The sequence below is a fragment of the Schistocerca gregaria genome, chromosome 6, assembly GCF_023897955.1.
Source record: "Schistocerca gregaria isolate iqSchGreg1 chromosome 6, iqSchGreg1.2, whole genome shotgun sequence".
Taxonomy (NCBI): domain Eukaryota; kingdom Metazoa; phylum Arthropoda; class Insecta; order Orthoptera; family Acrididae; genus Schistocerca; species Schistocerca gregaria.
In genome coordinates this window covers 228,216,355-228,242,600 of record NC_064925.1, presented here as the reverse complement: position 1 = coordinate 228,242,600, position 26,246 = coordinate 228,216,355, and the positions used below count along the sequence as shown (strand labels likewise).

Sequence of the window (26,246 nt, the reverse complement as noted above, 5' to 3'; positions counted from 1 at the left end):
CTATCGTCATGAGTTGTGGGAAGCATAACTTTTTTTGTTGTGTGTAGCTGTGTGCAGTCGAGCGATAAGCGGTAGATCGAACAGATTTGTGCAATCTTGTTGCAATGATGATAGGAGCCTCCCACAACGACTTACCGTGCTTTCGTTCACTTCCAGGTCTCTGTAGACATTTTGGAAGTTCCTATGAAAATCTCCGATGCTCTGGTTTTCAACTAAAAGAAACTCAGTAACAGCTCTGTGCTTGGACCGCACCTCCGTTACAGACGCCACCTGTCGGCACTTCATGGAACTATAGTGGCTGAAGCTAGAATACTCCACGACGTCGCACAACAAATTGCTCATTTTTTCAACCGAAGTTGGCTAGGGGAAAAAAAAAGTTTGTTGGATTACTTACGGAACTCCCTCGTAGCCAGAATTGACGGGGCAAGAATTCCGAGAATATTTTGTAAGACAGCGTTGACACGAAAATCTTTGATCTCAGTATTTTCGCTGACTCTTTTGTAACTCAATTATGGAAAGGGGGAGGGGCAGTGCTTCTGATTATTCGCAACTGTTATAGGACTAAATATCAGTACTACTTAAATATGGGTAAATGCAATATGAAGTAATTAGGAAAGACAAAAAAGTTGCCAGCACCCGCTTATAAGATTAGTGGTAAACTTCTTGAGCCAGTCTCATCTTACGGTTAACTGAGAGTAATACTACAAAATAAAAGGAAAATGGGGCGATCATACGAAAGAGTGACTCGGAAGGTTAGTGGAAGAGTTAAGTTAACTGAAAATTCTAATGAAATTGTTTCTTAGCAATACTTATAGAATGGACGTGGCATCAGACATCGAAAGAATTCGTGAACAAGCAGTCAGTTCTGGAATAGTTCTGCGTATTGCAGATACTAAGCAGTGTGAAACAAATTGAAATCGGCAAAAGAAGAGATAACGTTGTCCTCGGTAACCATTTTGCGCGAGTTTATAGAACCGGGACTTGAGGAGTACTATGTAACGTTCCTGTTTCCTACATCGTAGGTTTTGAACACGTACCATCAGGATAAATGAGATAAGAGTGCCTACAGGTATATACAGACATCCGTCCCTCGCTCAATGCGCGAATGGGAGATGTCTGATTTAGGTTCAAAGGCACTTTGTAGTAGTGTGTGATGCATATAAGAGAAAAACTAACCATAAACCTTTTGCAAATGTAGATGCTGGTGGACCACACCGTGGTTCAGGTCGAAAAAATCGATTTTTGGTTTTCATCATATTTCGATAGATTAAGGTTTTATTTACGAACTCTGAAAAGGATTTTGCTGAAAAATTTTTCGAGCATTTAAAGACCATTTTCCTACCACGTGTGTTTATGTGCTACGCCCACTTTTCTGTCACCCACTTTTCTGCATATATTTTATATCTTTATATCTCCTACAATGCACGTTAGGGATTTTTTTTACTCCCGAGTGTGTTGGCTGTCCTTGAAAAGCAACGGTCGATATTCTTTTGTTTCTGCTGTGTGTAAACAACACGCTTTCAAACACTCTGTTAGTTTTGTTCAAGTCTGATTTCGAGTAGTTGTTATACTGACGTTTCCAGTGCTTGTTTACGTGTGTTTTGTTGTGTTTATTGAAGATGACGAAACGTAAAGGCATTTTTAAGAAACGAAAATTTAGAGGAAATAAGTTTAGAAAGCTTTCTGTACAAGAGGGTATGTCACCTGGCTACGATATTTCTAATTGTAATTCTTCAAGTTCATCATCAAAGAAGCTCTCACCATTTAAAGAGAGTTACAACGAATTTACCGTAAGTGACAAGGGGTGTAGTAACATTATAAATTTATACAATGTAGACAGTGTGGTCAGACACAGTGTGTGAAAATTTGTGAGTGCCAGTGGGAGAAAAGGCCTAGCAATTGCTTTGGATTTAATTTTCACTAAGTACTCAGCTGTGATTTCATTTATGAGTTCTTCAAAACCAGATGGAAGTGGCCCTTAGGCATAAACTAATCTAGTATTGATTTCATAACGATCCATTGACATGGGCATAGCTGCAGGGAGAACATTTCGTTCAGTGATGAACTTACATCAACCACCAAATCAATTTGAAAAACTGACTGCAATATTAGGGAAAGCTGTATGTGAGGTCAGTGAGGAAAGCATGAAACTTGCGGCTAGGGAAACAGTGGCAGAAAATGATGGATGTTCGGATATTGCAGTTGCACTTGATGGAAGTTGGCAGCAAAAAGGACATACTTCGCTGAATGGAGTAGTGACTGCCACCAGTGTAGACACCGATAAAGTGTTAGATGTGGAGATAATGTCTAAATATTGCAAATGCTGTGTGGATAATTTTAGAGGAACAAGTGCTGGTATGGACGTTCATGGAGTACAACAAATATTTCATCACTCCGTAGAAACGAGAGGCGTACGGTACACCAAATGTTTTGGCAATGGTGACAGTAAGGCATACAACAATGTGGTGAACTCTAAGTCATATGGAGATGCCATTATTAGCAAAATACAATGTGTAGGCCATGTTAAAAAACATTTGAGAACAAGGCTGAGAAAGCGAAATGTTGATACCAGAGGAAAAAAATCAGAAAATGGAATGTTGTTGACCGGACACGGTCGATTATCTAAAACTGAAATAGAAAACTTGCAGGTATACAGAGGGAAATTAGGAAAAATACAGAAAATATGGAGGCAATGAAGAGATATGTTTGGGCCATATTCTTCCTAAGTCCTCTACTGATAAGCCATGTCACGGATTGGGTCCATCAGGAGAAAATTCGTGGTGCAAATACAATAGGGCTCAGGTAACTGGAGAACTTTATTCTCACCAGCATTCTTTTCCTGCTGCTGTTATTACAGCAATTAAACCTATTTTCAGAGGATTGGCTCATCCTGACCTAAGGAAATGTCTGCATGGGCACACACAGAACCCAAATGAATGTTTCAACTGCATAATTTGGAACCGCCTTTCTAAAATTGTATTTGTAGGCATGCATACAATGAAACTAGGAGTTCATGATGCTGTTATTACATTCAGTTGTCGTAATATTTGAAAGTGCTGGGTACTGAAAAAGCTGGGCATTAATCCTGGTGAATATATGATCACTGGGCTGCAACATTGCGATAAAAATTAGGATAGCCGATTCAAACAGGTCTGTATATAATATGGCCAGAAAAGGAAGACAAACATCCAGGAAGGTGAAAAGAAGCTGGAAGACCTGCTAGGGGGCCAAAGAAGGGTCATCATATGTAGCAGGACAGTTTTAATTAACTGTAAGTAACAAATTTCAAAAGTTTTTTCTTTAAAGTCAATTTCCTCATCACCGTCACCATCATTTAAGACTGATTATGCCTTTCAGCGTTCAGTCTGGAGCATAGCCTCCTTATAAAATTCCTCCATGTTCCCATATTCAGTGCTAACATTGGTGCCTCTTCTGATGTTAAACCTATCACTTGAAAATCATTCTTAACCGAATCCAGGTACCTTCTCCGTGGTGTGCCCCGACTCCTCTTACCCTCTACTGCTGAACCCATGAGTCTCTTGGGTAACCTTGCTTCTCCCATGCGTGTAACATGACCCCACCATCTGAGCCTGTTCGTCCTGACTGCTACATCTATAGAGTTCATTCCCAGTTTTTCTTTGATTCCCTCATTGTGGACACCCTCCTGCCATTGTTCCCATTTACTAGTACCTGCAATCATCCTAGCTACCTTCATATCCGTAACCTCAACCTTATTGATAAGGTAACCCGAATCCACCCAGTTTTCGCTCCCATACAACAAAGTTGGTCGAAAGATTGAACGGTGCACAGATAACTTAGTCTTGGTACTGACTTCCTTCTTGCAGAAGAGAGTGGATCGTAGCTGAGCGCTCACTGCATTGGCTTTGCTACACCTCGCTTCCAGTTCTTTCACTATGTTGCCGTCCTAAATACTTGAAACTGTCCATCTGTTCTAACTTTGTTCCTCCTATTTTGCACTCATTCCGTTCATATTTCTTTCCCACTGACATTACTTTCGTTTTGGAGATGCTAATCTTCATACCATAGTCCTTAAATTTCTGAACCAGCTCTGAAATATTACTTAGCAAACTTTCAATCGAATCTGCCATCACAACTAAGTCATCCGCATATGCAAGACTGCTTATTTTGTGTTCACATATCTTAATCTCACCCAGCCAGTCTATTGTTTTCAACATATGATCCATAAGTAATATGAACAACAGTAGAGACAGGTTGCAGCCTTGTCTCACCCCTGAAAATACTCTGAACCATGAACTCAATTTACCGTCAACTCTAACTGCTGCCTGACTATCCATGTAAAGACCTTTAATTGCTTGGAAAAGTTTGCCTCCTGTTCCATAATCTCGTAGAACAGACAATAGCTTCCTCCTAGGAACCCGGTCATATGCCTTTTCTAGATCTATAAAGAATAGATACAATTCTCTGTTCCACTCATAACACTTCTCCATTATTTGCCGTAAGCTTAAGATCTGGTCCTGACAACCTCTAAGATGCCTAAACCCACACTGATTTTCATCCAATTGGTCCTCAACTAATACTGGCACCTTCCTTTCAACAATACCTGAGAAGATTTTACACACAGCGCTGATTAAAGAGATACCTATGTAGTTGTTACAATCTTTCCTGTTTCCATGTTTAAAGATTGGTGTGATTACTGCTTTTGTCCAGTCTGATGGAACCTGTCCCGGCTCTCAGGCCATTTCAATTATCCTGTGTAGCCATTTAAGACCTGACATTCCACTGTATTTGATGAGTTCCGACTTAATTTCATCCACCCCAGCTGCTTCATTGCACTGCAATCTATTGACCATTGTCTCCCCTTCCTCAAATGTGAGCCTATTTCCATCATCATCCCTATCCCATTCTACCTCGAAATCTGAAACATTGCTGATCGTATTTTCACCTACATTGAGCAACTCTTCAAAATATTCCCTCCATCTGCCCAAGGCACCCACAGGATTCACCAGCAGCTTTCCTGACCTGTCCAAAATACTTGTCATTTCCTTCTTACCTCCCTTTCGAAGACTGATAATTACACTCCAGAATGGTTTTCCAGCAGCTTGACCCATTGTCTCCAACCTGTTTCCAAAGTCTTCCCAAGATTTCTTCTTGGATGCTGCATTTATCTGTTTGGCTTTGTTTCTTTCTTCAACATAACTTTCTCTGTCTACCTGAGTTCTAGTATGTAGTCATTTTTGATACGCCTTCTTTTTCCTTTTACAGGATGCCTTGGCTGTGTCAGTCCACCAAGCTGTTTGCTTCATTCTACTTTTACACACTACTGTTCCAAGACATTCTTTAGCCACTTCTAGTACTGTGTCCCTGTACCTTGTCCGTTCCTTTTCCAATGACTGTGACTGACTACATTCAACTAACTGGTACTTTTTTATGATATCGCTGTTATGTACTTGTGCCTGATTTCCTTATCCTGAAGTTTCTCCACTCTTATCCTCCTACATATGGACCTGACCTTCTGCACTTCCGGCCTCACAATCCCTATTTCACTGCAGATTAAATAATGATCAGTGTCATCAAAGAATCCCCTGAATACACGTGTGTCCCTCACAGCATTCCTGAATTCCTAATCTGTTATTATATAGTCAATGACAGATCTGGTTCCCTGTCTTCCCAAGTATACCGGTGAATGTTCTTATGTTTAAAAAAGGAGTTTGTGATTACTAAGCCCATACTGGCACAGAAATCCAAGAATTGTTTCCCGTTCTTAGTGGCCTCCATGTTGTTGTTGTTGTTGTGGTCTTCAGTCCTGAGACTGGTTTGATGCAGCTCTCCATGCTACTCCATCTTGTGCAAGCTTCTTAATCTCCCAGTACCCACTGCAACCTACATCCTTCTGAATCTGCTTAGTGTAGTCATCTCTTGGTCTCCCTATACGATTTTTACCCTCCACGCTGCCCTCTAATACTAAATTGCTGATCCCTTGATGCCTCAGAACATGTCCTACCAACTGATCCCTTCTTCTGGTCACGTTGTGCCACAAACGTCTCTTCTCCCCAATCCTATTCAATACTTCTTCATTAGTTATGTGATCTACCCATCTAATTTTCAGCAGTCTTCTGTAGCACCACATTTCGAAAGCTCCTATTCTCTTCTTGTCCAAAATAGTTATCGTCCATGTTTCACTTCCATACGTGGCTACACTCTATACAAATACTTTCAGAAATGACTTCCTAACACTTAAATCGATACTCTATGTTAATAAATTTCTCTTCTTCAGAAATGCTTTCCTTGCCATTACCAGTCTACATTTTATATCCTCTCTACTTCGACCATCATCAGTTATTTTGATCGCCAAATAGCAAAACTCCTTTACTACTTTGAGTGTCTCATTCCCTAATCTAATTCCCTCAGCCTCACCCAACCTAATTCGACTACATTCCAGTATCCTCGTTTTGCTTTTGTTGATGTTCATCTTATATCTTCCTTTCAAGACACTGTCCATTCCGTTCAACAGCTATTCCAAGTCCTTTGCTGTCTCTGACAGAATTACAATGTCATCGTCGAACCTCAACATTTTTATTTCTTCTCCATGGATTTTGATACCTACTCCGAATTTTTCTTTTGTTTCCTTCACTGCTTGCCCAATATTCAGATTGAATAACATCGGGGAGAGACTACAATCCTGTCTCACTCCCTTCCCAACCACTACTTCCCTTTCATGTCCCTCGACTCTTGTAACTGACATCTGGTTACTGTTCAAATTGTAACTAGCCTTTCGCTCCCTATATTTTACCCCTGCTACCTTCAGAATTTGAAAGAGAGTATTCTCTAAGTCTATAAATGCTAGAAACGTACGTCTGCCTTTCCTTGATCTTTCTTCTAAGACATGTCTTAAGGCCAGTACTGCCTCAGAGTTTCAATATTTCTACGGAATCCAAACTGATCTTCCCCGAGGTCGGCTTCTACTAGTTTTTCCATTCGTCTGTAAATAATTCGCGTTAGTATTTTGCAGCTGTGACTTATTAAACTGATAGTTCGGTAATTTTCACATCTGTGAGCACCTGCTTTCTTTGGGATTGGAATTATTATATTCTTTTTGAAGTCTGAGGGTATTTCTCCTGTCTCATACATCTTGCTCACCAGATGGTACAGTTTTGTCAGTGCTGGCTCTCCCAAGGCCGTCAGTAGTTCCAATGGAATGTTGTCTACTCCGGGGGCCTTGTTTCGACTCAGGTCTTTCAGTGCTCTGTCGAACTCTTCACGCAGTATTGTATCTCCCATTTCATCTTCATCTACATCCCCTTCCATTCCCATAGTATTGTCCTCAAGTACATCGCCCTTGTATTGACCCTCTATATACTCCTTCCACCTTTCTGCTTTCCCTTCTTTGGTTAGAACTGGGTTTCCATCTAAGCTCTTGATGTTCATACAAGTGGTTGTCTTATCTCCAAAGGTCTCTAATTTTCCTGTTGGCAGTATCTATCTTACCCTCGTGAGATAAGCCTCTCCATCCTTACATTTGTCCTCTAGCCATCCCTGCTTAGCCATTTTGCACTTCCTGTCTATCTCATTTTTGAGACGTCTGTATTCCTTTTTGCCTGCTTCATTTACTGCGTTTTTAAATTTTCTCCTTTCATCAATTAAATTCAATATTTCTTCTGTTACCCAAGGATTTCTACTAACCTTCGTCTTTTTACCTACTTGATCCTCTGCTGCCTTCACTACTTCATCCCCCAAAGCTACCCATTCTTCTTCTACCGTATTTCTTTCCCCCATTCCTGTCAATTGCTCCCTTATGCTCTCCGTGAAACTCTGTACAACCTCTGGTTCATTTAGTTTATCCAGGTCCCATCTCCTTAAATTCCCACCTTTTTGGCCTCCATATCCTCTCCAAATTTACCCATAACCTTTTCATACCCTTCTGTTCGATTTCCAAACCTGGCATTAAAATCACCCATGAGCAGAACACTGTCCTTTTCCTTTACTCTAACAACTAAATCACTGAGTGCCTCATAAAAACTATCCATCTTATCTTGATCTGTCCCTTCACATTGCGAATATACCGACAATCCTAATTTTCTTGCTAGGCACAGTCAAATCTATCCACATCAGTCGTTCGTCTACATACCTTACTGCAACTACGGTGGGTTCCATTTCTTTCCTGGTGTAAAGCGCTACACCCCATTGAGCTATTCCTGCTTTGACTCCTGACAGGTGGACCTCGTATTCTCCCACTTCCTCTTCTTTCTCACCCCTTACCCGAATGTTACTAACAGCTAAAACGTCCAGCCCCATCTTACTTGCAGCTTCTGCCAGCTCTACCTTCTTCCCAGGGTAGCCCCCATTGATATTAATAGCTCCCCATCTCATTACCATTTGTTTGCCAAGTCGTATCTTAGGAGTCCCTGGTTTGTCAGAGGTGGGACACCGTCACCTCCAAAGGTCCGAGGCATTTTGCTCTGATTGTTGCCAGCATCATATTTAAAGTATCGGGGAAGCAGGTTGCTAGCCTTACTTGCCCCGAGTCCCATTGAGTTTTACCCCTAACGGTTGAGGGACTAACCGGTGGATTTGGTAGTCTTTGCCGTATGAGCACAAAGGTGACCACGACTTAGAATATGTCCGAGATGCCCAGCCTTATTCCAAAGTGACTGGTATCCCGACTGTCGAGACCACTTACTTGACCACTCATACGTTGCTCGTGGTTCATTAACTAGGACATGGCTACAGGAACCCACACCATGAACCACAGTCAATTTCCTGCAAACTAAAATTTTCAGTACATATGCCCCATTACATCAGAAACTTTCATAGATAAATGAAAAATTTTCAGAGGCTCCATAAAAAGCCACCTCTGGTACTACATTAATTAATATTCCCCCTTTAGGAAGTTCACAAAAATATTTTCTGTGGAAAAAACTTAATTTTTATTGTTAATAAATTTAAAAAAGTGTTTCTTAAAAACTGTAAAATGGATAAAGTATATTTTAGTACAGTTGACAGTATTAGCATCATGAACATACAGTAAAAATATTAAGTTCCTGCATCAAATAGTTTTTTTCAGAAATGGGTCAAATACTTGCCTAAATTAACATGGGTTAGATAGGCATGGTGTGGTCCCCTTAACGGCACCTACGTGAATAGGGAACGCATTCACGCATCCACCGAGAGACGGTTGTAGATACGTCAAGTGACCTGCTTGTCTCCCAGACCGACGTGATTCCAATGGCTGCAGTGCCACTGTTTGCTTTGGACTTGACTTGTGCACATTGACCCGGAAATGTTACTGGTATCCACTATTCACGCTTTATCTGGGACTGTCGACACGACCCCTTTCTCGTTTATTTCGACACTGCACCGTAACGTAATTTTTTGTGGGGCCGCTCCTTCCCAGACGGAATGACAGATTGGAATGTTCGGACAGAGACTGATTTAACATCCAGTATCACGCACACTTTGCATATCACACTATCACAACTAACACGTTCGCCCTTACGACTGTTGAAGCGTCTACATAAATCTTTATTAGTAACGCGGATGTTATCAGACATACACTGTGCTGGTCCACCTTTGTAAAGCAATACAGTAGTATGCCCGCGTCCGTGGATTCAACAAGGCTTGGTAGTTTAAGTTCGTGCGCTTCCACACCTTCAGTCTGAGTAGATTTAATGTGAGTATTATGCCGCGCCTTTGTGAGACACTAAACCAATTAAAATGCAGGCGTTTCGAGCGACTTTGCAGCGTTCCTCTTCAGGCGACTAATCTGAAAATGATCGCTGCAAAGTCTATCGAAACTTCGGTATTTTACTTGTTTTAGTATGTAGGGCTAATACCCAAAAACGACTTGATTTAAAGTTCTTGGTAGGTTTCCGGAAGTCTGTAGCAATAGATGACAATGCACAGATCACGCAAATCCTTTGGATTGTGTTCGCTGAGCTGCCGCCCGATAGTGTCCCAGATGTTAATCGAGTTCACAACAGGTTAATTTTGTGGTCAAGACATCAACATCAGTTCACCATAATGCTCCTCAAACCACTGCAGCACGATTCTGGCCTTCTTATAACGACACTTGTACTGCTCGAAGACCCCATCGACATCAAGTATGAAAGGATGCACATGGTGCCGGCCGTCGTGACCGAGCGGTTCTAGGCGCTTCAGTCCGGAACCGCGATGCTGCTACGGTCGCAGGTTCGAATCCTGCTCGGGCATGGATGTGTGGTGGCCTTAGTTAGGTTTAAGCAGTTCTAAGTTTTAGGGGACTGATGATGTCAGATGTAAAGTCACATAGCACTTGGAGCCACTTTTTTTATGCACGTGGTCGACTATAATGCTCGTGTTGTTCACAACTATCATTATGCCTTCGACTACTACCACTCGCACACCAGGTTAATATCCCCGACTGAGGCAGGGGTACCAGTATCTAACAGCCCTTCGCCGGATTAGTGACACGTCCGGACATGACCTGGTGACGCATTTCCATTGATCCACGGTCCATTGTCTACATTCCGTGTCCATCGCAACCATAATTCATAATGTCGGTCGATCAACGTGGGAACACACAAGTGTCCTCCGCTAAGGAACCACGTGTTCCACAATGTGCGCTGAACGTTGTGCTCCGAAACAATTATTCCTACTCCATCATTGCACTCTGTCGTCAGAGTTGTGGACGTAGATAACAGCATCAAACAGCAGTGAATTTTTTCGGAATTTTGATTTTATTTTTTTACCATTTTACGAACGTGGTAAAAACAATTCTCGGTACAGCACTTTTCCTAAGGAACGAATTCAAACGTGCTCTAATGCATTACGACTACAAATCAGTGAACACCAGGAAGGTAATGGCACAGTTAGTGAATGGAGTTCAGCAAAAATATTTGTTATTTCGTTGCAGCAGAGAAACACTCCACAAAACAAACATTTCGAGATTGTTTCAGACCGATCATTCTTGTATTATATAGGGTGTTACAAAAAGGTACGGCTAAACTTTCAGGAAACATTCCTCACACACACATAGAAAAAAAATATGTTATGTGGACATGTGTCCGGAAACGTTTACTTTCCATGGTAGAGCTCATTTTATTACTTTTCTTCAAATCACATTAATCATGGAATGGAAACACACAGTAACAGAACGTAACAGCGTTACTTCAAACACTTTGTCCATCGTGCATGAACCACATGTTGTGTCGTACTTGTAAAGGCACATGTTCTAGCAGCACAGGTAGAGTATCCCGTATGAAATCATGATAACGTGCGCCACTGAGCGTAGGTGGAAGAACATGGGGCCCAATCAAGACATCACCAACAATGCCTGCCCAAACTTTCACAGAAAATCTGTGCTGATGACGTGATTGCACAATTGCAACATTACCTGCCTTCAATTAGGCCAACTGGCGGTGAATCGAGGAAGTACGAAACTAAAATGAGCTTTAACATGGAAATTAAGCGTTTCCGGACACATGTCCACCTAACATATCTTTTTTATTTGTGTGTGACGAATGTTTCCTGAAAGTTTGGCCGTACCTTTTTGTAACACCCTGTATACATCAAATCATCCTCTGTTTACTGCGAAAGTGACAAAATTAATTCCTTTATTTCCTAATATTACATCCTTGGCAATAATTTCTTCCTTTTGTCGCGTGTTCTGTCAGAACTTGGCTTGTAGCTATGGGATTTATATGCTTTGCATTCACCTGTCATATGAGCAACTTTTATCCTAAACTCCAGAAGCGTAATCTTTCTGTTCTGCTCACAGTACGATTCATAAACAGTTACAAATACTTTTTGGTTCTTCTTCCCAGTCCATAAGCAGAACTGTCTTCAGATTAGTTTGCAAATCCGATATTATAACTTTAGCTCTTTATTACAGAAGAGCAGTTAATGTTGATTTTAACGCCATCCTTCTGCTTTCCGGAGACAAATGTTACTTCTGTTCCATGGTAACTGGATGCCAGACATACAATTTTGTTGTCTTTCAACAAAGTACTCCAATTTCAGATAATTACAACCTACAATGAAAGTCGCCTCTTTATTTCCTTAGAGGATGAAAGGCCTGATGGAAAACTTTTCATATATGTCCTCATTAAGCTACAAACAAATTCTTTACTTTTGTGCTCCAGGAAGGAAGCGTAAGCAGAAATGTTATCGAAGTTTGGTCTCATGCTTTGCTCCAAAACTTCTTCGAAAAACTTAAAGCTAATCTAACAAAAACTTTTCAGATTCACTCTCCAAGGCTTCCTTCCCCGCCTGATAAAAGGCAAAGGGAATAATGCTTCGTTTCAGGCCTGGAGTCTGCAACAGTTTGTTTCTTAGTCTTTCTTCCAGTGAACAAAATAATCGCATCATCTACGTTTCCTCCACCTTGTGCCAACTTTAGTCACAGATATCGTTCTACTTTTGAGAAGATTTTCATGTAACCAATCATTAATCACTTGTTTTTCACATTTATTTACTCTCTCAGATAAATTTATTTCGAGCTGCAGTGGTGCACATTGCATCGAAACTCTTTCAAAAATTTTATTAGAACCTAAAGCGTGTTTCAAAACCACGTCAAATCCTAAACACGCCGGATTATTGGCATCATTTATATCAGTATCATTGTCTTCATCGACCCCTCCTTCCTAACGCCATAATCACCTGGCAAATCGTTTAAAAGAGCTGCAACAATGCCGTCAGTTGTTAATATTGCCAATGCCCAAGAAGTGGCACTTCTCTGTGAAACAACACTTACAATAATGAGATTCGGGCTGACATTAAAAGGAACATGACCTGTATGCGACTACATCGCCAAAGCTAGTGAAATACAGAGAAAAATATCAAAGCAAACGAGACACCACGTTTGTGTGGCATTACACTATAAACGCACATACGGCCAGACAGTCCTCTGAAGTGCAGCGTGGTCTTCGCCTTATTTCATAAATAAAAGTGGCCAATTTAGCCAAAGAGCTTCAGTAGAAGAAAATAGGACTTTAAATTCACCGTGTCTATTTTAGTAAACACAAATATTGTTAACACTTGCATGGCAGTAAACAAAACAAATACTGTCTCTCTCTCTCAAGCAAACCTTCAGTTCTCACCAAATAATACACAAATGTACTCTTTGACTAGCAGACGAGATACAGGAGGCATTGAAGTGTTTCCAACCCAAGATAAACATGTACTTAAACGTATCATCAGCCTATAGCGTGGGAAATATGTGTGTAATCAGAACAAACAAGGATCGAAAGAGGTCTTATTAACATCAACAGGCAACAAAGGGCTTAAGGGTTGGAAAGCTTCCGTCCTCCAGGTGCTGAATAAGGCGTGAACGAACAACACCTAGTCGCCTACTTGTGGTTTCACTTGACCTTCAACAACTTTCCACAGAGACTCACGACAGTAGCAAATGAACAGCAGCCTGGCTTCTCCGTATCCGATATGCTCGTTCCGAGGTGTCAGGCCATACATCCTGGCTTTTGTGAAAGTCGACTCGTCAGTGATTTTTCCACTTTCAACCCGTGTCTTTGCTAGAATCATTTCCCATTCGTCCCTGCTCCATTTATAACTTCTCTTATCGTGTCACATACCCGCAACGCCAGCACATGGCATTTTGATGTTGCGATGGTCAGTGGTAAGTGATATGAAAATTAAAATAAGGCTAGCTTTCTTGGCTAACCTTCATTGTACAGTGTCGTACGAGACCTTTATCTAGGGTTTTTAGAGTCTTAAACCGTGTAATGTGTGTTATTTTTTGTGCCCTATCCAAGGAATTTGGGTTGCAGGGGGCGATCAGAAAGTTTCCGTTCAAATGCCACGCTAACTCCTTGTGCACTTGTCGGCATTTGTCGGTGCTTGTATACCTGCATTGGTGTCGCACTACGTTGCATGTACACTGCAGCTACACAATCAAACGAAAATTTTTTGATCATGCATTACACTGACGACTTCTTTTCAATATATTGTAATACTTAATGAAATTTGTAGCTAATAATATTTCTCTTTTCATATTAACATCTCATTACATGGAATCAATACTAGAAATAAGAATACCTGTAAACCTGATGATGTACTACAATGATACATGGCTACAATAGTCTAAGAATTATCTTACGCGTTTTATTTCAGAGTGTATACTTCTATGTACTTGTGACAAGTTTAGCAGACGTCTTACATGAGAACGTGTTTTAAAATTTTTACTTTTTGTAAATGTACGAGGATCATTCTATTTGGGATATGTGGAAAGCATTTGTCTTTTTGTAAATATGTATTCTAGTTTTATGACATGTTTTACATTCTTGAAACCTCGTCACAATGGAGAAAAAAAGCAAATATTTTATTGTCCGTCGTTATTGCATCTTCAGTTTTTTATTGTTTTTAATCCTTTTAAATTTTGTTATGAGAGGTTTCGGTCCAACATGAACCATTCTCATATGGTAATCCGTCCAATTATCAGCAAAATTTACAAGTAGCGTCACAGGATAAAATAGTCCATTATTTCGTCCTGTTACGTAACATTTGAATTTTAGTATTGATTTGCGGAGCAAAATTTACGTCTTACGTCACAGGATAAAATACCGGACATGACGTTGGATGTAAATTTGCTGGTATTGGAGAGGCTACTATTCTAACTCATACAGTAGGTATGAGTAATTTGAAACGAAACCGGCATTCCACAAAATTAAAAGAAAGGACTCTAATTTAAAATCACTGGTTACGGAGGAGGAGGAGATTAGTGTTTAACATCCCGTCGACAACGAGGTCATTACAGACGGAGCGGAAGCTCGGTGGAAGGAAGGATGGGGAAGGAAATCGGCCGTGCCCTTTCAAAGGACCCATCCCGGCATTTGCCTGAAGCGATTTAGGGAAATCACGGAAAACCTAAATCAGGATGGCCGGAGACGGGATTGAACCGTCGTCCTGCCGAATGCGAGTCCAGTGTGCTAACCACTGCACCACCTCCATCGGTGCACTGGTTACGGACTATCTCCAAGGACATTATGTCAGTTTTTGACAAAAAGGTATATCTGATGAAACATAATAGTCTAACTGCAGGCGTTGATAAATCGTATATCGGCTATATCGGTATAATTGTAAGAACTATGGAAAGGGTTTCAGGGAAAAAAGAATGGTGCGAAGCCGCGAATCTCTAAGCAGCCACTCCCTAGTGAAGCTTCATGTTCCATCTACTGAGTGGGTTAAGATAAAAAAAATGTACTGATCTGTGTACAGTCTTTAATGAATATCGCAATAAAACGTACGTTACGTTTGAATTTCTTGTGCTGTATTGCTCTAAATGCATCAGAATAATGGGACAGAAGTTGAATGAGTGTACTGGACTCGAATGGGAGAAAGTGTAAAATCAGTTGTTAAGGAACGCGGATGCAAGGCTTAAATTTGTTCTGAGAAAGTGCAATGCCTCTGCAAAGTAAATCGCATACAATAAGCGAGTGTGAGCCGTTCTAGACGTAGCTGCGAGTTGTGGGATCCTTACCAGACAGGATTGTGTCTCATTTTATACTATTGCTAAACAGGATAGAGAGTGTCACGGACGTGATAGACTAGTTGGGATGGCAATCATTAAAACGAAGGCATTTTTGTTTGCGGCGAAATTTATTTACAAAATTTTAGCCAGTAACTTTCTTCACCGAATGAGAAAATATTTTTTGACTCGCACCTGCGTAGGGAGAAACGACCATAGTGATAAAGTAAGAGAATTCAGAACCCTCACGGAAAGATGTATATGTTCATTTTGCCAGGTGCTATTAGACAGTGGAACGTTCGTGAAATAGTCGAAGTGATCCTATGAACCATCTGTCACGCGCTTAAACGTGAATTTCAGAGTAATGGTGCGGATGTATTATGGATTACTCTCTCATTCGAGAGGACCAGGCTTCGAATCGCCACTCACCTATGCCTTTGGTGATCCAACAAACTATCTTATGGTAAACGATGGGCTAATAACTTTGAAAAAGACGCAGACAATTTCCTGCTTCAACCCGAGCGTGTGCCACGTCTCTAACGACCCCAACATCCACTTGACTTTAAAATCTGATCTTCCTTCCTCTGGCGTAGTTGACAGTATATTTCTTCGCACTAGCCTAGTTGACAGCTCCATTTTACGTACAATATATAGACGTCTTCATCGATACTGGAAGCCGTGGTCTTAACTTACATCCACTGTCTGGATTCCAACCCAAAACGTAAAGCTCAAATATTTCAGCTAAATGTTGCAGACAGCATGCGTGTGGTTATTCAAAACAGGTTTGAGTACTTCTTCGTTAAGTCTACGCTTGCAACTGTCCAGAGATGCAAAAGGAATTCTTCTTTTGGAACTTTGGTTTCTTTACATTGCCATTCGAAAATTCTTGGAGAGAGTACTTAACTGATACAACGGCCGTTATGGTTTTACTGAATGTTTTACCTAGGATGATGAAGTCCCATACTCCGTGACAGAGCGTACGAGACGGTGCGGGAGACCAGCACCGCCATACTAGGCAAGGTCCTAGCGGAGGTGGTTTACCATTGCCTTCCTCGGACAGTAATGGGCATGAACGATGATGATGAAGACGACACAACACCCAGTCATCTCGAGGCAGGGAAAAATCCCTAACCCCGCCGGGAATCGGACCCTGGACACCGTGCTCGGAAAGCGAGAACGCTACCGCAAGACCACGAGCTGCGGACCTTTTGACTAGGATAGGAGACACTAAAGCAAAGGTCAAAGTGGTCCCACTCTCAGGAAATGACCGCAAGGTAGCAAATGCAGGGGAATCTTGTATCGCTGCCCATGGTGAAGTCCAAGTGGAGGTGATCCGCCGTGGTCGTCCTCTGACCTATAACGAACTGTCAAGTGTGTATCTGTGTCTCAAGGATGACTGTTACGCGTACTTGTACAGTGATGGGTTTTGTTGTTATGGATGAGGGGAAAGAAGAGGGCGAAACCTAGTGTCGGCTATCACTAGTAGCATCAAGGGAGAGGCCGAGCTGAACGCTCCCTTCAGATGGACGGATCATATCCAATATTGTCACACGTCTTCAGTTCATAAGACACTGCAGAGAGGTTTTCAATTTAATCAAGTCATTATCACAGAGACTAGTGGCCATCAACTTTACGCCACCATCTCTTCTCCCTTCTCGGCTAAATACTGCCAGAAAAATTTTGTTCCACCAGGATACGAACCGACTTATCATCGAGTCGAGTGCCATCACACAGGTGTGCGTTAGCGACCACGGTACGGAGACGGGTCACGCGCTAAATGTGAAGGTAAATATTGGTACACTGTGCTGGTTGCGCCCCACTATCTGATGTTGCGTGACCTCACCTCCACTGTAATTTAATACTGCACAAAAACACTACGTATAAATAATCCACACTGGTGGACTCAGAACGACGTTACACTACTGTATTTTCTGGAATAAACTGACTGGCAGAGTCTCCCTCATTTTCAGTCTTTTCTACATCTATATCTACATGGATATTCGTAACCAGACTTAAGTGCCTGGCTGAAGTTTCATCTAACCACCTTCACAGTCATTCTCTGTTATTTCAATCTCGAACAGCGTGGAAAAATGAACATATGTAGCCTTCCGTGCGAGCTCTAATTTCCCTTATTTTATTGTGATGATCGTTTCTCCATATGTAGGTCGGCGTCAATAAAATATTTTCGCATTCGGAGGAGAATGTTGGTGACTGCAATTTCGTGAGAAGGTTCCGCTGCAACGAAAAACGCTTTCGTTGTAATGATGCCCACCCCAAATCCTGTAGCCGGCCGCGGTGGCCGTGCGGTTCTAGGCGCTGCAGTCCGGAACAGCGGGACTGCTACGGTCGCAGGTTGGAATCCTGCCTCGGGCATGGATGTCTGTGACGTCCTTAGGTTAGTTAGGTTTAAGTAGTTCTAAGTTCTGGGGGACTGATGACTTAAGATGTTAAGACCCATAGTGCTCAAAGCCATTTGAACCATTTTTTTGAACCCAAATCCTGTATCATGTCAGTGACACTCTCTCCCTTATTTCGCGACAATACAAAACATGCTGCTCTTCTTTGAACTTTTTCGATGTACTCTATTAATTCTATCTGGTAAGGATCCCCCACTACGCAGCAGTATTCCAAAAGTGGATGGAGTAACGTAGTGTAAGCAGTCTATTTAGTAGATCTGTTACTTTTTCTGAGTGATCTGCCAATAAAACGCTGTCTTTGGTTTGCCTTCCTCCACAACATTTTGTATGTATTATTTCCAATTTAAGTTATTCGTAATGATATTTCCTAGGTATTTAGTTGAATTTACGGCCTTTTGATTGACTGATTCACTGTGTAACTGAAGTTTAACTGATTACTTTTAGCACTCATAGGAATGAACTCATCATTTTCATTATTTAGGGCCAATTGCCAATTTTCGCACCATAACGGTATCTATTGTAAATCGCTTTGCAATTTGTTTTGATCTTCTAACGAAATTACTAGACGATGAACGACAGCATCATCTGCAAACAAGCTAAGACGGCTGCTCAGATTGTCTACTAAATTGTTTATAAAAATAAGGAACAGCAAAGGGCCTGTAACACTACCTTGGGGAACTCCAGAAATCACTTCTGTTTTACTCGATGACTTTCCGTCAATCACGAATCCAGTCACTTAACTTCCGTAAGCGCGCAGTTTCACTACAAGCCACTTGTGTAGTACAGTGTCAGAAGCCTTCTCAAAATCTAGAAATGCGGAATCAATTTCACATCTCTTGTCGATAGCACTCAATACTTCATATGAGTAAAGAGCTAATTTTGTTTCACAAGAACGATGTTTCCTAAATCCGTGTTGACTTTGTCAATATAAAGTTCCCTTCGAAGTAATTCATAATGTTCGAACACAATATATGTTCCAAAACCCTGCTGCATATCTATGTTCGGTCTGTATTTTAGTCGATTACTCCTACTACGAATATTGATGTGACCTCTGCAGCTTTCCAGTTTTTGGGAATAGATCTTTCGTCGAGCGCGATTGTTAAGTACGGAGCTATTGCATCAGCTTACTTTGAAAGGAACCTACTTTGTGTACAGTCTGGACCGGAAGACTTGCTTTATTGAGAGATTTAAGTTGCTTCACTACTTAGAGGTTATCTACTTCCAAGTTACTCATATAGGTAGCTGTTCTTGATTCCAATTCTGGAATATTTACTTCGTCTTTTTTAATAATAATTAAGTAAATTTGCTATAGAACATTGAAGCTACATTGACTTAAAACTTCATATTAGTTGTGCTTCATGTTAATATGTGACTTAGGAGGTGCTATGGGGGCCCATTTGGGGCAGAACTAAATTATCCAACTCATGCTACAGTGGTGATTGACCGTCATATGAAGACCGAAACCTGATATGTCAGATACTTATTGACAACCAGTTACAGCACGTAAGATTATAATGAGATTCTAACAATTTCAACATTTCAGATTTATTCATTACTATGACAGTGCCAAAGTCTGTGCAGATATTCATATTATGCCAATCTTTATGATGTAAACTGAATGATTTTTTCATTCTGCAACGTACTGGGTGGGTGGTTATTTGGAATATATTCGTAGCAACTACCAAGGTCTACAGTACCCCTTGGCAGTGTAAAAATTTGGGCTTCTAAGTCAAGGCAAAGCTCCGGTAATATATGTAAGATATTTTGCTATCCACAAACGGACTCATCAAAACTTGTAGATGAACTGCCTGCACACATGTCCGGCCTTGTTATCAAGTGCTCAGACCACAAAATCAAGTATGGAAACATGCTTGAAAATGTTTTTGTAAGAACTGACACAGGATAGCAACAGCAATCATAAAAAGAACTACTATGTGACAAATTCTGTGGCCCTTGTTAAAATTCTGCTCTTTGATTTACATCTAAAAGCAGTTCAAGCAATACATCAAAATAACACAGCAATAATGTTCTGTAAGAAGAAGTTAAAATCAATTCTTCCTGTACATTCGAATATTAACCTATATTGTCCCTTATATTACTCTTTTTTGTTTAATTAAAAAAATTAATTCATTGATTAACGTAACAATGTGAATGACGGTTCAGTAGTAGTTAAGTTTACATCAAATTTTGTACATCACTGTAATTCGTTGTATTTTAATAGAAGAAGTTTAAGGGGTTGGGTTGGTTGTTTCGGGGAAGGAGACCAGACAGCGAGGTCACCGGTCTCATCGGATTAGGGAAGGACGGGGAAGGAAGTCGGCCGTGCCCTTTCAAAGGAACCATCCCGGCATTTGCCTGGAGCGATTTAGGGAAATCACGGAAAACCTAAATCAGGATGGCCGTACGCGGGATTGAACCTTCGTCCTCCCGAATGCGAGTCCAGTGTAACCACTCGCCACCTCGCTCGGTGAGGTTTAAGGAAAAAAGTATTCTAGCGATAAAGCGTTTGCCTGGATATGGAGAGATTGCGGGATAAAATCTCTGTCGGAGCACAGATTTTTCGGGCTTCGTTTTAACTTAGCTTTCACCTCTCAACGATGAGAAGGGTCGCCAGAAACAACAAGTGGTTCGGATTCCACGTCAAACTGTAGGTCGCCTTTCCCCGGTTCGATAACTGGGGTAAGTGAGGCGCATGCCAGTTACCGAAGTGGCGTTCAATAAGAAGACTTGCACCAGGCCAATGAGCCACAAGAAGTTATTGTTATTACCTAGAGAGGGGTCAGAAACAGTGTGAAAAGCTTAAAAGGGTGTTTCAGGGTACATTGCGCTGAGAAATAATTGTTAAGAAAAAAATTTGATGCGCTGCACCGTTTCCGATTGAACTGGCATTGACGTTAGCCAATTAGGTGGTTGAGCGCGCAAATTCAGGCACTTTCACGCGCTAAAATGCAGTAACACCGAGTGGAGTAGTGTAGTGGTTAGCACACTGGACTCGCATTCGGGAGGAAGGCGGCTCAAACCCGCGTCCGGCCATCCTGATTTAGGTTTTCCGTGATTTCCCTAAATCCCTTAAGGCAAATGCCGGCATGGTTTCTTCCAAAGGGCACAGCCGCTTTCCTACTCCGCCCTTCACTTGGCCGACCTTGTGCTGCGTCACTAATGACCTCGTTGTCGAAGGGACGTTAAACAGTAACCTCCACCTCCCCGTCAAATGCTCATCAGTTGAAATGCGCCTCTTTCGGAATTGATAAACCCTAAGTTTCTTTGGTTTGAGGAAACCAAACAGAGAACGTGTCTGGCGACAGACACTGTATCAGTCAGTCTACTAGAATTTGAATGTGCAACGACCTGATTGTCTAACTTCAAAGCTACGTAACTGGGAAACGGCGCAAGGAGTCTAACTTTTTTCTTAATACAATTTTTATCAGTACAGCCCATCCTGCAACAACCTTACCATCTTTTTATGCTATTTTTGACCTCTAAAGTACTGGACATCAGTATAAACACGTAGGGATCCGTAGGAAAATTAACGTAGTCGTGCATAGTGTACATGCTAGAGCATCAGGTACAGTACACTGATAAATGCAGTGAAATTGTATCCTAAGTAACGAATTCAAACGTGCTCTAATGCACTACGGCTACAAATCAGTGAACACCAATAAGGTAGTGGCACAGTTACTGAATGGAGTTCAGCAAAAATATTTGTAATTTCGTTGCAGCAGAGAAACGCTCCACAAAACAAACATTTCGAGCCTGGTTCAGACCGATAATTTTGATATTATACAGGGTGTTACAAAAAGGTACGGCCAAACTTTCAGGAAACATTCCTCACACACAAAGAAAGAAAATTTGTTATGTGGACATGTGTCCGGAAACGCTTACTTTCCATGTTAGAGCTCATTTTATTACTTCTCTTCAAATCACATTAATCATGGAATGGAAACACACAGCAACAGAACGTACCAGAGTTACTTTAAACACTTTGTTACAGGAAATGTTCAAAATCTTCTCCGTTAGCGAGGATACATGTATCCACCCTCCGTCGCATGGAATCCCTGATGCGCTGATGCAGCCCTGGAGAATGGCGTATTGTAGCACAGCCGTCCACAATACGACCACGAAGAGTCTACATTTGGTACCAGGGTTGAGTAGACAAGAGCTTTCAAATGCCCCCATAAATGAAAGTCAAGAGGGCTGAGGTCAGGAGAGCGTGGAGGCCATGGAATTGATCCGCCTCTACCAATCCATCGGTCACCAAATCTGTTGTTGAGAAGCCTACGAACACTTTGACTGAAATGTGCAGGAGCTCCATCGTGCATGGACCACATGTGTCGTACTTGTAAAGGCACATGTTCTAGCAGCACAGTTAGAGTATCCCGTATGAAATCATGGCGGTGTGTCGAGGAAGTACAGTACATGCTGACGAAAATCAAATGAGCTCTAACATGGAAATTAAGCGTTTCCGGACACATGTCCACATAACATCTTTTCTTTATATGTTTGTGAGGAATGTTTCCTGAAAGTTTGGCCGTACCTTTTTGTAACATATATAAGGCTCACCGGCCATTTGACCATCATCTTCTGTGCGTACACACAAACAGTGTCCGAACTCTTACGCGAATCGGCAACACGCCGCGAGCAATGAGTGTAATGGGCAGGACACTACGAATATAGTGCGGGAAAATGAGTTGGGAATGTGGGTGTCACGGGAGGCGTGCCAGACATAAGTCCTTGCAGTCGCACTGTCCTCTCTCCTCCGTGGCTGAGATGCCGGTACTGTAGGCCAGCGTGTTCCGTCAGAGTTAGCTGCCCTCTGTAATTAAAAAATAACTGAGTGAACGGATCAACGAAGAGGCTGAACGGGTGTCATCGGACGACCACCCCTAACGAAATCAACGATCAAAGAAAAAACAGAGCGTCTGCCATGTAAGCAGGAGCTCCCGGGTTCGAGTCCCAATCGGGTCACACATTTTCAACTGCTCCCGTTGACATATCAACGCCTGTATGCAGCTAGGGGGTATTCATTTCATTGTAAGCACTAGAAGAGCCGCACTACAAGACGAGCCTTGACTTGTGATCAATATTAATTGCTTCCATAGAAATTTTATATATCGAAGGACACTGATTATTTGCATGTCGCCGTTTGCTTGCAACACTTCATCGTAAAACACCTGAGTTAAATATTGTCAATTCAGTTTACTGTACTAAACTCCATTAAGAAGATTTGCTTGAATGTTGCCTAGCTATCCGAGAAAACAGTTTCCTAGGCAACCTACATAAGACGACTGGGCGGGATCCCACAAGAAGAAATTTAATTTAGATGGACCGGATGGATTTCAGCACTATTGGCGTGATCTGAGAACAGAGCAGCAGGTAAGAAGGAGCAGAAATTTTGATGATGGAAGTGTGACGGTTTGTGCAGCCTTCTGCGCTAACGGTAAATTACGCACTACTTGGCGAAAAACTACAATGAACTCTCATAAGACGTGCATTCAGACATTAGAGAGCAGAATTGATTACAATGCATGAAGATCTAGGGAACGGAAGTATAATGTTGTAACAAGATAAAGGATCTGTACATGCTTCTGCTACAACCAATAGGTGGTTTGAAGATAAAAGATATCGATGTCCTTCCTGGCCTGCACTTAGCCCGGATATGAACCCCGTGGAGAAACCTTTTGACAGCACTTGCAGGACGTGTTCATCACAATGGAAGGCAGTCTGAGTCCGTTACGTGAACTGAAAAGAACGATACGAGACGGGTAGGCGACAATTTCACTGCAAGAACAACAAACCCTAACAAAATGGATGCCAAAGAGAATTTTTAAGTTAATTAAGAAGGACAGGGGTTGGGCAAAGTACTAACAATGCAATAATACAACAGGAAACTCAGGAAATGAAAACGCCTTAGTGTGTTACGAAAGGTACTACCTAATATCTTACATGTATCTACATCATTTAAAATGAATACGATGCAGTATGCTGCAGACGTCGTACTATTACTGTCTAATGAACCCTACCTTTATACTGATTTCCACTACTGTATATGCATAACTAAGTTTCAACGGAAGCTTCGGAACGCGAGTAATACTCGCACTTGGCTGGTTTGTTCTACTTCCAAGCAAAACACCTTTTTTTGTCAACTGTAGAAGCAATGGGCCTTCACTGTATACTGTGGAAATACAGTCCAACCAAGGTAAGTGGTGCCTGGAACGACAAATTTGCATTGAGAAAATACTTAGCCGGCAGAAAGCCTGGTCGGGTGTTCCTTATTCGTTTGCTCAGTTTTTGTGTAAAGGAAGCTAACAGGGATTGTTACAGGTTTTGTATTTAATGTCTGGTCTTTCGTATGTCCTTGGTATGTGGATAATCCAGTTAGTTTCTTTGAAGAACACAGAACATTGCTACCCTCGCCACCAGGCACAAACTTCACTTAGTTGAGCCATACGTTTGTCAGTCACATCACGCTTGGGGTGCTAGCAGGATAAGAAAGAGTGTCGTCAGTACCTGCAATACAATTCAGTTGAAGTGTTGACCACGGGGGGACATATTAGAGGCCTTGTCGAGCAGAGCAGCACTTCGCATTCTTAGGTCCCCAACAGGAGCACCAGTGTGGTTGTCCAGCCGCGACTGTCTGGACTGCAATCACGTCTGCGGTGCCGAGAGAAACCAGCCCTGCCTTGCGACTCGTCAGGAGCCACTACTGAGCGAAGAAGCCGTTTAGTGTAGACCGGCGGGCTTGGCAGCCGCGATCGAACTGCGGGGGAAGAGGCTCGTGGACAGCGCCGAATTCGCGCATGCGCAGAACGCCAGGCCGTGAGAACCCTACGCGATCTCTGCGCACTCAGATGCGTCCAGATAAGTACGCACTCTCCGAACGACAGAAGCTAGGTATCAGGCATTTTCATATTTAAGAAAACTAAACTATTTCCACCAGCTTTAAACGACCATTTAATTCCTCAATAGTCTCAATTTACTCACTCAGCATCTACTTCTACGTCTATACGCTGCAAACAGCAGTAAGTGCATGGCTGAGAGTACGTCCCACTGTATCAGTTATTAGGGAGTTTTCTCGTTCCATTCACATATAGAGCGCGGAATATATGATTGCTTAAATGCCTCGTTGCGGGATGCAATTAGTGTAATCTTATCATCTCGCTTTCTCTGGCACTAACATGTTAGGGGTGTCGTAATACAGGGAGTTTGCTTTAATTGGAGACAACTGAATATCTCGAAAATGACGCATCGTACGAAAGACCAGGTTAAGTGAAAAGTTAACGTTACTGAAGGGAACATCTGTTTGTGCTGCAACTGGCCATTTCCTAACCAACCCCCTCCCGGGTAGAAGTGGTCCACTTTGTACTTTCAAACGGGAACTCGACATTTTTATTGCAGATTCGGACACTACACCAAAAAATAGGTACGGGTTACTCAAACCATTGTTTTCTATTTGTGGTAGATTGCACTGTAATCGACAAATATCAGGTGTGACCGTTTTTGCAATTTAAAACCAATGATTTTGATTTATATTTCAAGAACGATGTAAATTTAAATCTGTGTTCTAACGGTTGATATATTTTATGTTCAAAATTTACTTGACTGTTGCAAACAGTAGGTTAGGCGTTTCAGTGTCTGCTTAGAAAGTGCATTTAGCGTGATCCAGGAACAACGACTTGGATCTCCTTGAGGGTATCAGAGATTGGATGAAAGCACACACCGAAATCAGTCACACTGAGGGCGGCCATCGAAATCAAGCGTAGTAGCTTATTTGTCACAAGTTTCAATGTCATGCCATATTATTTGAACTGTAAAATCAAATTTGTAATACTCAATATCCGAATATCACTATCTACCTTTAGGACACGAAGGTTTACATTTCCATTGGAAATGAAATGTAGAATCAAATGTGTCAGTTCTTAATTGCATAAACTGGCAAACTTGTTGATATTTATCTATTACAGCGCCTTATACCACGAATGGGAAACAATGGCGTGAGTAAACCGTACGAATCCGAATATACAATAAAAATAAGGGCTTCCCATTAGAAAATATAAAGCTGTGTTGTTAGGAGGTGGCCAGTTAAACCACAGACATATGTCCTCTTTACTAATATTGACTTTTCACCCAGAACTTTTTTTTCGTACGATGCATCAATTCGTAATATTTAGTGGTCTCACGATAAAACAAACATGTTTTCTATTTCTAGATTCACCAACTATAGTTGGTTCTACAAACTTTCTGAGTAGGTGTTCGGAGAATAATTCACTCCTCCCCTCAGGACTAACAGTTCAGCTCTGACGGCTTATTCATGAAACTCTTCCAGTGGTCGAACAGACCTTGACCACTCGCACTGCCCTACTTTTAATCTTTTCAATACCCCTGTTACACCAATT

General features: G+C 41.6%; 1 protein-coding gene across 1 annotated transcript in view; it reads right to left on the bottom strand.

Annotated features, from left to right (window-relative positions):
- The window catches only part of LOC126277871 (ATP-binding cassette subfamily G member 4-like), a 366,743-nt gene extending 342,131 nt beyond the window's left edge, over window positions 1–24,612 (bottom strand). The window contains exon 1 of the mRNA XM_049977397.1: window positions 24,361–24,612. The gene's annotated coding sequence lies outside the window, so the exon portion shown is untranslated. The remainder of the gene's footprint in view (window positions 1–24,360) is intronic.
- Window positions 24,613–26,246: the final 1,634 nt, after the last annotated feature.